The sequence below is a fragment of the Mustela erminea genome, chromosome 19 (assembly GCF_009829155.1).
Source record: "Mustela erminea isolate mMusErm1 chromosome 19, mMusErm1.Pri, whole genome shotgun sequence".
NCBI lineage: Eukaryota > Metazoa > Chordata > Mammalia > Carnivora > Mustelidae > Mustela > Mustela erminea.
Window position 1 is genome coordinate 29,775,246 of NC_045632.1, and position 15,119 is coordinate 29,790,364.

Below are 15,119 nucleotides of genomic sequence, written 5' to 3' on the forward strand. Positions count from 1 at the left end.
TCATGAGTGATATTGAGTAGATTTCTTGTCACTTTCTGCTCTAGAACGTTGCTTTCTCATAACCTGATTACCCTGGAAACTCTAAATTCCAGTCTTTATTTTTCTAAGTAAAAAATTTTGCTCAGATTCTTCTTGTGGGTGGTATTTTCTACTTAAGATATAAATTCTGGGATGCCTCATTGCTTATGTATCAGCACGTGTCACGGATACAGAAGTGATGCAGACTTTCAGGTTTAATTCTGCACATGTCCCTTTTCTCCAGGACCACAGTTCTTTAAATTCTGGTTGCCTCACTAGCGCTCCAGTGACTTCAGATGAATTCCTCAAACATTTATCCAGTTTTTCTAATTGTTCTCAGCAGGTGGGTTAGTGTGATACAAGCTCGTAGGAAGTTGGTTATAATAATAACCAGATATCATAGAAACCTATAATCTTAGTGCAAGAATTACAAACTCAAATTTCTACAGAGATTAGGCAGGTAAAATAAATGGGGGATGTGTGCCAAGTAAGAAAGTGCAAATGGCAAACCCTCTCTAAACAGGGAATTGTGGTACATTATCCATCTTCAGACTTTCCGGTGGAAGCCAGAAATGTAGAGCTTTATGTGAAATTGTCTGAGTTTTAAATATTCCATTTTAGAAAATTTTTTCAACCTGGGTTTGGAAATATATCTCCAGACTATGTTTAACCATAAACTGGTATTTGTTAATCTTTCTTAATTTTTCTTTTAAAATCTGTTATTTGTTAGAACACATGCCCATTTTAATTTATTCAAAGACTTTTTTTCTTTAAGATTTTGTTTATTTATTTGAGAGAGTGAGAGAGTGCAGGAGAGCTGGCTGAGGAGCATAGGGAGGAGCAGATGCCCCGCTGAGCAGGGACCCAAAGGCAGCGCTTGATCCCAGGACTCCAGGATAATGACCTGAGCCAAAGGTAGATATTTAACTGACTGAGCCATCCAGGTGTCTGTCAAAGACAATTTTTAAGTACTTACTATTCAGGGTGCCTGGGTGGCACAGTTGGTTAAGCATGTGACTCTTGGTATCAGCTCAGATCATGATCTCAGGGTCATGAGATTGAGCTCCATATCAGGCTTTGCACTCAGTGTGGAATCTGCTTAAGATTCTCTCTCCCTCTCCTTCCACACATTTCCCCCCAATGCATGTGCACACACCCTCTCTTTCTCTCAAATGAATAAATAAGTCTTTTTAAACAAAATACTTAGTATTCATGGAAATCTGTGCTAGCTTTAACAGGAGACATTCAATCACACTTTTTGACTTGAAATTCACCAAGATTACCAAGAAGTAATGACTTACATAAATAAACATAATTCAAGAAAAAAAAAAATAGCCAAGCAGTCACTATCCATTCCAAGCAGGAAATTCAGTGGACATTTGGAGAAAAGGAAGGAAGGTCTCTTTTAGCTGGGTGAACTGGGAAGAGAGTAAAACTGAATAACATTTTGATAGAACATGAAAAAGAAGGAGCTGGGCAAAAGTACTGTCCGGAGATAGCGGATTTGGGGGAATAAGGAATAAAAGAAAGTGAAGAGGCACTTCTCTACTTTAGGAAAGTGACAAACAAATCTGTGTTTGTGCTCTACAGTAAATCAGCCAAAGCTTAATCCCAAAAAAGAAAGAAAGACAAAAACCCAGCACCATGTATCAGAGTACACAACCAGCAACCAAAGTAATGTTGTTGGGTCAGTTTCTCAGGCCCATAAACAAGCTCCTGTGTATGTAATTATCACTAATATATGGGAGGAATGGACAGGGATGAACAGATGTTGGAATCAAATGAGGATACAAAGAACCCGACACTGTGATATAAAAACCCGAGTTTATATGGTGCAGCTGCCTGCATTGCATGCTTTTTTAAAAAAAAAAAAAATTATTTACAAGGTGTGGCATCTGGCCTTCTATTGTCAAACCTCAATTTTTCTTACAGCCAATTTTCTTCTGATACATGGGGGGATACCGGCGAGGCCAAGGAAACACTTAACTAAAAATCCTTTCTGAGAAGGAGACCCCTGGGAATTAGAAAGAAGGGCGACCCAGAGTCTCCATCAGAGCTAGACAAGCTGAATTTCATTTGTCTACATTTCAAATCTGGGCTCTTTGAATCTCTTAGAGCTCTTAAAGAAAGCCAAAGTCTATTTTGCCTGTGCCAGCATGATACCAGTCAAGCAAGTTAATGGATTTTCCCCCACTGCGGTGCCCACTGAAGTGGTGTGCTACATACAGCTAGGCGGGAAGTCACAAGATAGGAGGAAATATATGCCATTAGCAAGAGCGAAACCTGCCCTAAATATACTCTCAACTAATTCTAAATGGGCCCCTTGGAACTTCCTCAATCAGGAGTTTCCAAACCACCACTGGGGATCCAGGTGCTACAGAACACGACATTGTAGAATCATGGAGCTTCTGCATCCCTGTGGCCATTTTGAGGAGGCAGTCGCCACAGGTCACACACTTCCCAGTACCCAGTGTTAATTTTGTTTTTATGTTACTGAGGTTTTAAGACTTTTTCAGTTGGGGAAGCCCATGAAACATCTTGATCTTCAGCCTCAGATGTTTTGGGGGTCAGCTTGAGTGGCAAGAGAGTATTTGGGGTAAAGCATCAGGCCTGCCTTCTTTGTAGCTTCAGATTTTCCACCAAGCTATGTTGGGTAGGAAAATTGTTTAACCTCGCTAAGCACAGTTTTTCCCTCCACACCAGGGACTAATACTATCCAATGGATACAGCATATGGGAAGCCCTTGGCACAGGGCCTGGCACATCATAAATATTTATAAAATCATATCCACTATGTTTAATCCCGTCTCCTTCATCAACTATGATGGACTTGCTGCTATAAGCTGACTCACACAATTAAGTTCAGTGATTTATGAATAAAAATTTTCTCTTAGCTAATCCCTACTCCTGCCTCCAAAGTCAAAGTGTTGCCCTCTCTGAGAAACTCCCCTTGAATTCCCCCACCCTCCTGAGTCCATCACTTCCTCTGGGTCACCAGGAGAGAGAATGAACATGGTGCATAAGTAGTCTTTCTTCCCAGCACTCCACACGGGGAGCTTACTGCCATCTTGTAATTAGTAACATATATGCACATCTTTTCTCCTTGACACTCAGCTCACGTGACCATCCATCCCTTGTTTTTGAACATCCTGCTCGCTGGGCTGCTGCCAGGGTAAAGTCAAGGTCTAGAAATGCTGTGACATAGGCACGGATGGGAACAGTAATCCCTGACTCAAGTGAAAAGGCCACTTGTCATTCCAGATGTTAACACTCTGGCAGAGTTTTAGCTACTCATAGCCCACTTACATCTGTCCTCTTAGCTGTGTCTCCTAAGCTGCCTTCAGCTTAGGAAAAATCCAGGACACAGACTGGGCCAAGCTGGATCCCCTTTTCCTTACCCCCACCATGTGGCATCTGGGGGTCTCTGCGGCTGCCCCCAGCATTAAGGAGCTGGGCCTCCTGACTGGGAATATTACTTCTTCATAAACAAAATAATTTCTCAAATCAATTAGAGGCTTCTGGGACCTACAGCAATTTAGGAATTAGCAAACACTCTTTATTCCTCCCACAGACTATATTTTATTATTGGATTAATGTGCAAAAAACCCCTATTTTGTAGCACCAAATATTTACTTTGGAGAAGTTTTCTGGTTTCATCATGGATTTGCCTTATACTGTCAACAAATTAATACAAGTTTGCATAATGAACTATGGAAGTAAGGAAGACATACAGAGGGCAAGTCTAGCTTAGAAGCACATTTTTTGGTTTTTACGGAGGGCATCAGTGAAGAGTTGACATCTGGTTCCCTGCCGACTGTGTTTTGTGACCTTATCTCATTAGTCTTGCAGAAATTATTATTTTTATTTTAAACATATGGTTCACTCTAAGAGTACGGGCCAGATGTCTATACCTAGAGTTTAATTTTAGAGATCAGTTCTGTATCATAAAGAACAATTACAACTTCTCCACTAAGCCAGGTTAAACAGTCAAATGACATCAGTGGTGGGTCCATGAAGGGTCAGGACATTGGTCAGGAGGCTCCTGTATCTTTACCAGGAGCTGTATAAACAATGCAATAAATTCTGCACCAAAGAAGAAATATTTACGGGACTAAAGTACTATCTTCAATCAGTTCTCTTTTCTGATATATCCAGGAATGTTTGGGCAAGAGAAAAAGCAATCTTCGCTATTAGCTGGCTACTCGACACTCTCGTATGCCCTGTTACCCCATCTGTTTTTACCCTTGAAATGGGAATCAATATAAACACTGACCATTTCTCCACACAACATGGTAGCTAATACACAAGATGCAGTGGCTGATAGAGAGGCATTCTGTGTATCATGTCCTTGAGATTCCCTGTTGCATGCAGAACAAAGTTTTTGAGAAGCCTGTTGAATATCTCTACCACCACATTCTACCCTAAGCTCAGGTTTTATTCAGGCAATGCAGTTGTCCTGATCCTGAGCTCAGCATGCCCGCTCCGGCCCTCCATTTTCTACGTTGACTCCAGAGCTCCTGATTTGAAATGTAAACCTAGTTTTCCTACTCTTCAAATGAAAACAGTAATCCTTAACCCAGCCTACCAGATCTCACGAGCCAACCACAATCTTCTCTCTTTGTCCACCCTTCCAGATTCCAGAATGCCACCTTTTTCTTCCTGATACCAAGCTTTTGCCCACACTGTGTTCTTAGCCTTCAATTCCCTTCTTATCTATACCACTGGTCCTCAATAAAAATAACTCCTCATCAGACCAGGCCAAAGTGCCCTTCACAACCCTTTACTACAGTTGGAATTTTACATTTGTGTTGTCATTATTTCCATAGTGTGTGCCTCTCCTAACATGGGAAGAGCTCTGTATGAACAAGGACGTTTCCTTTTTATCACTGCATCAACAGTGCAGAACATATGCCTGCCACATAGTAAGTGTTTAATACATATGCTTTGTTTGGAATGAATGTTTGATCCCTCAAATGTGAAGCCGTGAAATCAAAGCAGATTGCCTTAACTCCAAAAACAGCTTGTACATGGAAGAAAAACAAAGAATAATTTTTTTATATTAATATTTTGCCAGAGCAATTTTACCAAAGAGTCATGGATTCTGGTAGGGGCACAGCCCATTGCCTTGGACAGATCAGGAGCTGGAGGCTTGATTTGGAAAATGAACATATGGGCCCTATTCTCTAGTACCTTCCAGGGTGACAATCATACTGGCAAGGGTTTAGGACCAATGGCAACAGAACTCATAAAAGGTACACCATTTGCCCACACCTAGAAGAAGCAGGATAGGAACTCCCTGGAAGACACACGGCACTCACATTGCCCATGGAGGGTGTCATTTGGACTTTCCACAAACATCCTAGCTCTCTCCTCCTGGGCATATGAAATTAGATGTGACCACCAACTTCCTTTGGCTAATAACATGTAACCTGATGATATGCTTGTCAGGTCCAGAGGGAGCTTAAAGGGCCAGAACATGATTCTTACTTTGCTTGTTATGGAAATATATATTCAATGTGGCCTCTGTCAGCCTAAATCTCTGAGTCACCATGATGAGCAGAGGCCTCCTGCTAAACTGTGGTGGACTTGTATCAAAAAAAAAAAAAAAAAAAATAGAGAGAGAGAGAGAGACAGAGACAGAGACAGAGACAGAGAGGCTTTGATGTGTTAGGCCACTGAAGTTGGGGCACTCACCCTCTGTAAGTGACACTCTCCGTCAGTCTTTCTAACATTACTACTCAAACGGGAAGGCCATGCTGAGGGAGGAAGTAGAAGAATGAGAATGTGAGAATGAACAAAATCGTAGGAGTATGAAAACTGCCTGGAAGAAGACATGCAGAATGGATTTGGGGAGCAGTTCTCACTCCTAACAGAGTAAGACGGGTTAGCTCTGGAACCCAGCCTTACTGTAGAGGCTGTAAAGTAGCACCAGGGTATGCCTGGCCAGAGGTTTATTGATGGCTAGAAAATGAACGACAGAAGGAACACCAACACAGACACACACATACACATACACACCACAGTTTGCTTCTATCCTTCTACTTCCTTTACATTGGCCACAGCAACCATACAAATGCCTACCCCAATCCTTGTCCCCCACAAAATGAGAATCCAAAAATAATTCTCTAACCTCAAACCCTTAATGCCTCTCCTTCCCGCTTCTGCCATTTCATTCCACATCCATGGTTAAGAAATACACAGATTTTGAAAGAAATAAGCTAATTTATTAAGAGTTATGGTGTTTAGGGGCACCTGGGTGGCTCAGTGGGGAAAGCCTCTGCCTTCAGCTCAGGTTATGATCTCAGGGTCCTGGGATCGAGCCCCACATCCGTCTCTCTGCCCCCCACCTCTCTCTGCATGCCTCTCTGCTTACTTGTGATCTCTGTCTGTCAAATAAATAAATAAAATCTTTTAAAAAGGAGTTATGGTGTTTAAACAAGTCTCCTATTTATAACTTTCTACATTTTCCAAATTTTCTGATGAACACTTTCATCATCCCAAACCAAAAACAAATATCACTCATTAAAAAAAAAAAAAAAAGAGAGAGAGAGAGACAGGCAGACTTGTCAATATTCAGTTGCCAAGGCCAACTTTAGGGTATAAAACCAACTATAGCAATAACAAACAACGAACCACATCATGGGGAGGAAGAGTCAAACTCTTGTTCGTAGTACTCCCAGTTGGCTGTAAGATCATGTCACCAACAGGAAACCAGAGGACAAGTTTGTAATATGTTTTAACAGTGTAGAGCTATCACTAACGGTCTGTTAATTTCTCTCCACTCTGTGTGGCATATTCGTTTAAAGCAGGGTGTTTCCACTGGGGAAGATTAAAGGCTGAAAATACTAGACCAGTTGGACCCCATCTATAGAACAAATTATTTTACCTATTTCTTCAGGTGACACAGCTTTGCATTAAACTGACATAATAACAGTTACCTGGAAGATCTTTCATATTCTGTGAATTCTATAGGCCACACTGGGTCCAGTGTATATTTGGAAGAACACCATCCGTTAGTTAGAAACAAAAACATCCAGCATCTCAGTCTGAGGACACTGGTAAAAAGTGATTCATATTAGTAGAGTGCTTTTTATAGTCTCTTGCTTTTTTTTTCTCCTTAAGTGCCTTCCTGTCCATCGTCTTACTAGCTCTTTGTTCCAGCACCCTCTCCTAAGGAAGGCAAGTCTCCTGATTTACAGGAGAGCAGTCTGAGGCCTAGAGGGATGAAATGGCTCACCTAAATGAGAATTAACAAGTCAACAGCAAAGGAGGCTCAAGAACTCAGGTGACTAATCCCACTAATTTTATAATAATCGTGGCTAGTCCTATTGGCCTCTACTACAAGCAGACACTTGACCTCTGTTAACTCTTTCAGTGCCGACATGAGAGGAATTTTAAAACAGGAAAACTGAGGCTGAGTTGACTTGAATTGGAAATGTAGCCATAGCCACTGAGCAAATGAATGTCAAACCCAGACCTGTCTACTTCCAAAGTCCATATTCTTTACACATGCCGACTCCCACAGGAGAGCGTTCTCATTGATTTTGGAAGCCGACATTGTGAAGATGAGCAATAGATATTTCCACACAGTCCATATCCGTCCTGCAAATTAAACCGCAAGGACCAAAGAAGAAATGTCATGTATAAAGGTGACATAGGGAAAAAAAAAAAAAGGCACATAACTTCTACTTAGCATGATTATGCCTCAGTTTATTTAATTTGTTCCTTTTAAGGCCACCTCCAGATTTTGTGAAGTAGAAAGAGTTAGAGGAGAGGAACTTTGGGTCAATTTGGAAGACAAAATAATAAATGGATGCGGGAGAGCTGATGTGGTGTTTGTTGGTTGGTTAGTACCCTATAGGTTTGGGATACAGAGAGAAAGCTGATGTAAAAACTTGGGATCTTGGAGATTATGTTCCTATGGGGAAGGGGAGAAGAGAGTGTCCAAGTGAGGGAAAAGGACTATCCAACTGAAGCCTGGGTAACCCTGTGCAATGGGATAAGGGATGGCCATGAGCACACGGGCCTGAAGCTGTATGTGTTGGGGTAGAGGACGCTGGTTGTGATGAAGAGTGCTGGAAGTCCATCCGATGTGTCTTCTCTTCCCTCCCTAGGCACAGAATGGCAGTAGGGCTTCCACTGATCTGCTGGACCACATTTTCCAGACCCCCCTGTAGTTGGCTATCCAGAGGACAAAGTTCTCACTTGTGGAATGTACCCAGAAGTCATGTGCCTGGTTATTAAGACATTGAGTATCCTTCCTCTACACTCTGTTCTTCTCACTGGCTGGAACCTGAATATCAAGACAACAACCCAGTGTTAACCCTGAGATAATGACAGTACAGAGGGTGTAAAGGAGCAAAGATTTGGCAGGAAGGGGGATCCATGGAGCAGGGCTCACCTGCCTCAGCAGACAGCCTCCATGGGGCCTGGTACACGAGAGAGAAATCAATTCTTTTGTTCTTTATGGCTCTTGTATTTTGAGGTCTCTTTGTTATAGCAGCAACACCTTACCCTAATCAATACAGCAAACTGATGCAGGGCACTTAAAGCTTTGCTCATCTTAAGCATCTGTGTTACTCCCCAGAAATGGCCCAAAAAGTCATAAACCAAACTTTAAACCATAGATTTGGTTCAAAGAGAAAATTACTCTCATAAATCAAATCGCATGAGCCTGAGATCATGTCTCGATCAAAAATTCTATTCTAACTATGCAGCCATCAAAAAAAAATAAAATCTTGCCATTTGTGACAACGTGGATGGAGCTAGAGGGTATTATGCTTAGCGAAACAAGTCAATCGGAGAAAGACAACATATGATCTCCTTGATATGAGGAAGTGGAGATGCAACATGGGGGGTTAAGGGGGTAGGAGAAGAATAAATGAAACAAGATGGGATTGGGAGGGAGACAAACCATAAGTGACTCTTAATCTCACAAAAAAACTGAGGGTTGCTGGGGGGAGGGGGGTTGGGAGAAGGGGGGTGGGGTTATGGACATTTGGAAGGGTATGTGCTATGGTGAGTGCTGTGAAGTGAGTAAACCTGGTGATTCACAGACCTGTACCCCTGGGGAAAAATATATTATATCTTTATAAAAAAATAAAAATTAAATTTAAAAAATCACACACACAAAAAATTCTATTCTACTTTTGACCCAACATATATGCAATAGGTATTAAGTCCATTTTATTTAAGAGGTTGCTTTGTTCTCCCTGTCTCCTTTATGACCACTGTCATCACACTACACTGATGTAAAGTAAGACTGATTACATAGCACAGAAGGCAAACTGACTTGAGTGTTCCATCAGCTGGCATTTTGTGTGTGTGTGAAAACAGCAGTCTAAACCAAAAATTGAACCTAAGTTTTACATATCTTAATGCTACTTGGTAATATATCCATTTTGTAAATTTCTTGAAAAAAGTATTTATTAAAAAATTGGGCGCCTGGGTGGCTCAGTGGGTTAAGCCGCTGCCTTCGGCTCAGGTCATGATCTCAGGGTCCTGGGATCGAGTCCCGCATCGGGTTCTCTGCTCCGCGGGGAGCCTGCTTCCTCCTCTCTCTCTCTCTGCCTGCCTCTCTGCCTACTTGTGATTTCTCTGTGTCAAATGAATAAATAAAATCTTTTAAAAAAAATAAAAAAATAAATAAAAGCATAGGGGTGCCTGGGTGGCTCAGTAGGTTAAAGGGTCTGCCTTCAGCTCAGGTCACGATCCCAGGGTCCTGGGATTGAGCCCCATATCGGGCTCTCTGCTCAGTGGGGAGTCTGCTTCTTCCTCTCTCTCTGCCTGCCTCTCTGCCTACTTGTGATCTCTGTCTGCCAAATAAATAAATAAAATCTTAAAAATAAATAAATAAAAAATAAAAGCATAAAGCCAATTTCTTAAAAAAAATATGAAGACATATAGTCATAATATGCCTAGAAGTCAAAATTATGTATCTATTTTCATATCTGGATCTGTTTTTCTGTGTTCTATCACAGTTGTGTTCCCCCCTTCCCACCCCCTTCTCCCTCCTGGCTTATCACCATCTCTTTAAGGTTCTGAAGGAGGGCTACAAGCATGTTTAAAGTCCCTGGGACACAAAATGATTGCAACAGTAAGCATTTAAAATTCACACTGGCAAGGTGAACATCTGGAATGCATTCAAAAGAGGGAAAAATTATGAAATGAGCACGGTATTAATAGTCAACATACTGGAAGACATGAATCAATGGTCAACCTGTTTCCTAGATTCTTTTTGAGGCAAAAAAAATATTTGAAAGGAAAATGTCCAAGACTGCAGAATATACTACTACCACGGAAGGAAATATGATTTACAACATCACTATTCAGAAGTAAACTTTTTCATTTATTTAAAATGCTGATAATGTCTATGCTCTCTTCTTTCCTGCTACTTTACATGTTGCTGAGGGAAGATCTTTGTAGTTAACGAGGAGTTTTTTCCTCACTAGCAAAGTGGGATTTTCACACTTGTGCTTTGCGGTAGCAAGTCTCAGCCCTGCAGTTTATTTTTGTAATAATTAATAAAATATCACACTTCCTGGCTTTCTTGCCCCTGCCCAGGGACTGGTTTGTTGCCACCTTTCTGGGTGCTGTTTTAGGAAGCAAAGTGATTACATGCGGATCCAGCTTGGGGCAGAAAGCATAAGAAAGTCCTTGTGTTCCAATTGAGGGCTTTCTCAGTGACAGCTTCATTGAAGGGTGGCTCTAGTGGATCCCCAGATGTGTAGTGTGGTGGAGATGAAGACTGGTATTTAGAGGGCCTGGTGTTGATATACTCAAACAGAATAAGAGTCCTTTATTACTCTTATTTTAGATATAATGAAAAGGAACTCTGCTGCAGTGCATCTGGTCAATGTGCCTCCAACCAAAATAAAAAGCCAAGGAGTACAAGAGTCATTCATACGTTTAACAAATATTGAGTGCCAACTAGACACCAACTAGACACTTGGCACTGAAAGGCCAAGAATAACATGGCAGTGAAACAGAGAGACAAGCCCTACAAAAAAAAAAGGTTAAAAGGCAGAGTTTGGGGAAAGAGACCCTTAATCATCCAGGTAGGAGTCACCATGAGGACCAAATCACATTGTTAACACCCAGGGAAATCTAAGAACAGTGTTCAGTGTTCGAAACTTTTCACATCCTATCTCACAGGCAGCCAAACCCACCTGCTACTAATTCTGCATCATTGCCATTACCATCACCTTCACCACTGCTATCACCACCATCACTATCATCATCATCATTGTCACCACCACTATCATCACCATCATCATCAACATCACCTTCAACATCATCATCACCACCACCATCACCATCATCATCACCACAACCATCATCATCATCACAACCATCATCATCACCACTACCATCATCACTACCATCACCATATTGCCATGGCCATCACCATCTCTGCCACCATACCATCGCCATTACACCACCATCATTATTGCCATCGCTACCTCCACCATCATCACCATCATCACCATTACCACCACTATCACTACCACCACCACCATCACCATCACCACCACCATCATCATCATCTTCTTCAGCAATGAACACGACAGTGAGATTTTCTGAATGCTCATTACATGCCACACATTACACCCGGTGCCATATGTGCTTTATTCCTTTAATCTTCTCGACAGTCCCATGAACTAGGTGGTATTGTCAGCTTTGCTTTACCAATGAGGAAACTGAGGCAGAGCTGTGCTAGCAATTTGTCCAAAGCCACACAACTTAAAAGTGAGAGGCCCAAAATGAGAACACAGATAATCAGGCTTCTCTTGTCATAACCTCTGTTTCTTTTGTTCTACTTCTCTAGTGCCCTCATCTCTTCAAACTCCATTGAATCATGCATTTTTATGTCCCTGCATGCGTTCTCTTTTGCCAAGCCCTGGAAAACTTTTCCTATGGAAACAACAAAGAAAGTCTCCCCCTAGAACCAAGATCCAAGAAACTAAGGACCCACACATGCCTTCTGGTTATCCTACCTTCTGAGACAACACAAACCTCAGAAGGAATCCATGCATTATGCATCACATAGACTAGTGAATGAACAAAAGGAGACGTTAAACATGAGAGAAGGCTCTGCCCCAAACTTGAAATAAGAAAATGAAATATGTATTTTTCATTTGATTAATTAAATTAAAGAAATACTTTGTTCAGTTCAGGCTGCTTGGGAAGCCACAGTATAGGTCTTCAAGTAGCTTTTACTCTTAAAGAGAGAAGACATACTATAGTAAAAACAGGACCTCCACCATCTGGCATTGAATATGGCCCTCCTGAATGCTTTCATAATCACCTGAAATCCAAACACCTTGGAAGGTAGGAAGGACAGCAATTATTATTATCAGTTGACATGGGGGTGGGGAAACTGAGGAACAAGAGAATGTGAATCGCCAAAGATATGTTCGAAGTTAGGTTCCTGACTCCTATTTCTTCGGCATCCTTGCTCAGTAAGGAAATCTCCCAAGGGGGTTGGCCCCCTTATCAGCCAAATGTCACAAGTGTTCAGCACCTCGGCTTCAGATCATGTTGGATCAAAGGTGCCCACAAATAGCTCTTCTTTCGCACCATCATCTGTTCAGCTCTGAAGCCCCGAAGAAAGCCAGTCTCAGCAAGAGTGACTCTGCCACGTGCCCCCACACTGCGTAGCTGCGTGAAGACACTGCACGAGTTTGGGAAGCTCTGGCTGCTAGACTTTCATCATTTGTTCCCATTAATGTATTTGGCAATCACACAGAAGTGCTTTTAAATCTAATGGCTCAGACAATAACAAAGCAGAATTACATGAGCATTTTCAAAATGATGGAGCTATGACCCCTTTAGGTATGTCATGCTGCCTTATCCCAAGAATCTGCTGGAGCTGCGTTACAGATTTCAAGTCTGGCCCCTTGCCGAAGTTCCACATGAAGGGTTCGTCAGTCGAGAAGATGTGCAGTGGGAGGTTTCTGCAAAGGAGCATGTAAATGCATACCTGTGTGTGTGTGTGTGTGTGTGTGTGTGTGTGTGTGTGTACCCACACATTTCTCTGGCCAAAATTGAGATGGGCCACCTGGAACAGAGGTCTTCAGGTTAAATAAGACTCCACTTCAGGCTGTGGGTCCCAATGGAGAGGGCTTCTAGGGGGTATGGTTTGTGTTCTATTTTCTTCTCGAAGGTTCTAAAAACTCCCTCCTCCATGGGTTGTGATCGAGAAGTTTGTATTTAGATTTTAGATTTTTTTTTAGGTGGTATTTAGATTTTAGGCAACTAAGTTGGTGAAGTAAATCTAGAGTTTCTCTCATCAAGTTTGAATGTTAGAATTTTTTTTTTTAAAGAGAAGTATAGATCATCTATCACATGAAGAGTTCCTTTCAGAGTTCTCCATATTTATTGAGTCTTTTTTATTTTTTTTATTACCCACATACTCCATTTCCAGGTGATACCATCATTGGTCCTCTTATCAGTGTCAATAATTCCATTTGGCAGGCAGCAGCTAATTCTTTTCATGTGCTAATGATTAATCAGACAAGCCTATTTACTAATGTATCAGAATGCATTAGAAACATAAGGTAATGGTGGACAGAACATCAATTCAGATATAAATGAACTACATTTACATTGGATACCTATTGACTTATGTCACCGAATGAAGTAGAAAATGCAATTTGCTTGTAAACCATTAAAATGAATGAAAATAGAATTTCAAACTCCATCTTCAAACATAACTTTATTGACTTGGCTGTGAGCCTTAAGGGAGAGTCTAAGTAAGTTTAAAATATATAAATAACCCACTAATTCATTTTGCCATAAAAGAGTTAGTGTCTCACCAACTGAATGCCATGGAATTTACTTAAGTTGGAACTAGTACAAGTAGAGGTTACAGAGCATAGGGCGAGGACATTTGGGTTCTCAGGTAGGGGCATCTGATTTAATTCTCCTCTGATCTGTTTTTGTCCTCCAATTCTGCATCTGCCCATGTCTCCAGGGCAGTGGCCCATATCCTAGTAAGCAAAAAAAAAAAAAATAGAGATTAAACCCCTTTTGAGAGAGAGAGAGCTAGAGAAAGAGTGATAGCATGAGGAAAGGAAGGAACGGAGGGAGGGAAGGTGGGAGAGAAAGTCTATGGGGAGTTAGGTCAGATAAAGTGATATGAGTACGCATAGTGTAGACTAAAACACCAAGAACCAAGCTTCAGTTGCCTACACTGGCTGACAGGGATATCATAAGATAGTCAGAGAAAGACTAGAAGCAGCTTTATGATGGCTAGAAAGCAGACAGACCTGAACCACTTCATATGAAAAAAGCTTCACCTCAGAGATGACGGTTTTCATTTTTTTTTTTTAATCCGGATGGTGAGTATGAAATAGACAAGACTTCCTGACTCAGAGCTTCCCAAGTGTACAGGCCCATGAAGAGCCATGAAGAACCTGGAGCTGCTCAAAGAAATACAGTTAATACCCAGCTACTGTTTGAATCTATGACAGCTCAGGTCCAGCCAAATGACCAATCGCTGCCTTGAAATGGAGGCTTGGGCAAATGCTGCAGTTCTGGCAAAGCAGGCTTGGGGGGTGGGGTGGGGCTCAGAGAAGATGCAGGAGAGTATTTTAAGGGAAACCCTAACCCACCTGACTTCCCTTTCTTTTGGAGCTCTCTTTCTCAGACTAAACTGCGAGGTGCTAATGAAATGTGCTGTGGAGCCTAGAACAGCATTCTCCAAAAGCAGGTTCCCAAAAATCCAGTCGAGAGTGAGAGGTTTGCTGATGAAGAATTACAGGATCAAACCGACTTGAAGAATTCACGTTCGTTTCTCTCCCCAGCCCCTGGAAGATCCTCCAGACACCTTACCATATTTAGAGCTCTAAAAAGTCCTGCAGTGAAATAGCCTTTAAAAATCACAGCCTTGGGGAGTCTGTGTGGCTCAGTGGGTTAAGCCTCTGCCTTCAGCTCGGGTCATGATCCCAGGGTCCTGGGATCGAGTCCTACATCTGGCTGTTTGCTCAGCAGGGAGCCTGATTCCCTCTCTGTCTCTGCCTGCCTCTCTGCCTACTTGTGACCTCTGTCTGTCAAATAAATAAATAAAATCTTAAAAAAAAAGAATCACAGCCTTTCTCA